Consider the following 3,331-nt stretch of genomic DNA (forward strand, 5'->3'; position numbering starts at 1 on the left):
AAAAAAAAAAAAAAAAAAGAAAGAAAGAAAGAAAGTAATTTGGAGAGAGAGAGGGGGAGATGCATCTCCCCAAGGTAGGGGAGGGAGCCAAAGCTTAGGAACGTGGTGACCATAGCTCAGTGAACACATGGCCAAATGGCTGCTTGAGGTTGAATGCTTTTACTTTATTTATTTATTTATTTATTTATTTATTTATTTATTTATGTTTGAGTTCAAGTCTCACCCTGTCGCCCAGGCTGGAGTACAGAGTCACGCTCACGGCTACCACAGCCTCGACGTTCTGGGCTCAGGCGATCCTTCCACTTCAGCATCCCACAGTGCTGGGATTACAGGTACACCCAGCTAACACCCAGCTTTCTATACTTTGTCTGGCTGTGGAGCATGAGGGGGAGGGGGAGGGGAGGCTTAAACCCCATCAAAGGTCAAGCACCCAAAGCTGGAGTCAGACTCTTACACAAGGCCTGATCAATACAAAATCATGTTCCATTATTTCATTTCCATGTGAAGAAGACAGAACTAGAGGGAAAACTCAGAATGCCACTGCCCTATATGTCAAGACTGGTAAAGAGGGAGTACTGTACCAGAGAGAAAAAGAAACCCAATAGACACAGGTAAAGTGTGAAAAGGGCATGAGAAAGATAACAGAATGGATTAAAAATGCCAAGCAATCTCAAACATGGTTTAAGGAATCCACGGATTTACCCAAAGGATTGCTAATGCCAGGAAGCAGCTACAGAATTAAAAATCATAAGACAAAGATGGAAACCCATGGGAAATATTTTGACAAAAAAGACTTCATATTGGTATTAAATTTTCTATTCATATCTATTTTGACTGGCAAAACATTTGAGGCGGTAAGACCGATATCAAGTCAAAAGTAGAAAATATATTTTAAAAAGAATAAGAAGGCAAACCGGGCATGGTGGTTCATGCCTGTAATCCCAGGATTTTGGGAGGCAGAGGCAGGAGGATTGCCTGAGCCCAGGAGTTCGTGACTGGCCTGGGCAACTTGGCAAGACCTCATCTCTACAGTAAATAAAAAAATTAGCCAGGTGTGGTAGCATGCACGTGTAGTTCCAGCTACTTGGAAGGCTGAAGTGGAAGGATTACCTGAGCCCAGCAGGTCGAGGCTGCGATGGCTATAAGTGTGCCACAGCACTCCAGCCTGGGTGACAGAAAGGTTTCAGCTGAAACTAAAAAAAAAAAAGAATAAGAAGGCCGTGTGGCTCATGCCTATAATCCCAGCACTTTGGGAGACTAAGACAGGAGAATCATTTGAGTTCAAGATCTGGGCAACATAGCAAGAGCTCATCTCTATGGGGAGAAAAAAATTTAGCACGACATGGTGGTGCGTGCCCTGTAGTTCCAGCTGCTCAGCAGGGGATCGCCTTAGCCCCGGGAGGCCGTGGTGGGTCATGATCATGCCACTGCGCTCCAGCCTGGCGGACGGAGTGAGACTCTGACACACAAAAAACAAAACAAAAACAAAAAACGAATAGAACAAGAAGAAAAATTTGGCCCACCCAAAGGAAGGATATGAATGTCAGAGATGGAAATTCAACCAGAAGGCAGACAGTACCCTGGGGCTCAGGCTCTGAAACAAGATAATTGGGGTTCAAAACTCATCCTGCCATCTCCTCACTGTGTGCTCTGGAGTAAATAAGTGACTTGGCTTCTGGGAGCCTTAGTTACCTTCTCTGCCAAATGGGGGTAATACCAGGACTGACACAATCGTAACGATGACATTAAATGGCGTCTGCAGCCTGCTGAGGATGAGACCTGGCACTTCAACCAATGTTGAGATTCACATATTAATATAAAAAGATTTTGAGGCTACTTGGCAAAAAGAGAAGGGTGGGGGACCTGCTCTTTTCAGAGTATACATTATCTCATTTAATCCCCACAGCAACCCTGCAAGGCAGGTCCCGTCACTATCTCCAAGGCTGAAATAGAAACACAGAGATGTTATACCACTGGCCCAAGGTGGGCATTGGGGTCAATATCAAGGAAAGTTCTGTGACAGGTTGAAATCTCACAGGCTATGCTACACAAAGCTGCTTTTCTTTGCTACTCATGAATGGATATTATTTTTAAAGTGGGAGAAGAGAAGAACAATGAATCTTAGAAAGAATAGAAATGTGGGCTGGACACAGTGGTTCACAACTGTAATCCCAGTACTTTGGGAGGCCAAGGCAGGAGGATTGCCTGAGGCCGGAAGTTGGAGACTAGCCTGGGTAACACAGCAAGACCCTATCTCTGCAAAAAATAAAAGTAAAAATTAGTTGAGTGTGGTGGTGTGTGCCTGTAGTCCTGGTAACTCAGGAGGCTGAGGTGGGAGGATCGCCTGAGCCTAAGAACATGAGGTTACGGTAAGCTATCATATGCCATTGCACTCCAGCTTGGGCAGCAGAGTAAGAACTTGTCTCTTAAAAAAATAATAATAATAGAAATGTGGAAGCCTTCAAATTTGTAGGAGTCAGAAGAATAAAACCAAAATTGTAAAATATAGGTTGGGCACAGTGGCTCATGCCTATAATCCTAGCATGTTGGGAGGCAGAGGTGAGAGGATAGCCTGAGTCCTGCATTTTGAGACCAGCCTCGGCAACTTGGCGAACCCTTGTCTCTAATATAAAGAAATTAGCTGGGCATTACGTTCCAGTTATTTGGAAGGCTGAGGTGGAAGGATCGCCTGAGCTCAGCAGGGTGAGGCTGTGGTGGCCTTGAGTATGCCACTGTGTGCCAGACCGGGCAACAGAGTGAGACTCCAATTAAAAAAAGAAAGTAAAATATACTTGGGAATAAAAATAAACATAGGATGGGGAAAATGGTCATATGGATATTGTGTTAAAAATAATTTTTAACACTATGCAGTTTTGTAAAAAACTTCTTGGCAAGGTAATGAGGAAGATTAAGTGTGTAAATGTGTAACAAGTGAAGATTGCTTCTACACAAGATAAATCGATTTGGCAAAACAAAAAATGCTTTATCAATAAGATAGTATTAGAAATGAGGTATCCTTTAAATGCTTATTGCTCATGTTCTAAGAAAGACAATTTTTTTGGCCGTAATCTCTCTCTCTCTTTTTTTTTGAAGTCAAAGTCTCACTCTGATGCCCAGGCTGAATTTCAGTGGCACACTCACAGCCACTGCAGCCTGGACCTGCTGGGCTCAGGTAATTCTTCTGCCTCAGCCTCGAAAGTAACTGAAACCACAGGCGTGCACTACCATACCTGGCTAATTTTTTTTAAATTGTAGAGATGAGGTCTCGCCAAGTTGTCCAGGCTGGTCTTGAACCCGCTGGGTTCAGGCATCCTCTTGTTTTGTCTCCAAA

The sequence above is a fragment of the Carlito syrichta genome, unplaced genomic scaffold (assembly GCF_000164805.1).
Source record: "Carlito syrichta isolate Samal-C Ts95f unplaced genomic scaffold, Tarsius_syrichta-2.0.1 Scaffold304493, whole genome shotgun sequence".
Classification (NCBI taxonomy): domain Eukaryota; kingdom Metazoa; phylum Chordata; class Mammalia; order Primates; family Tarsiidae; genus Carlito; species Carlito syrichta.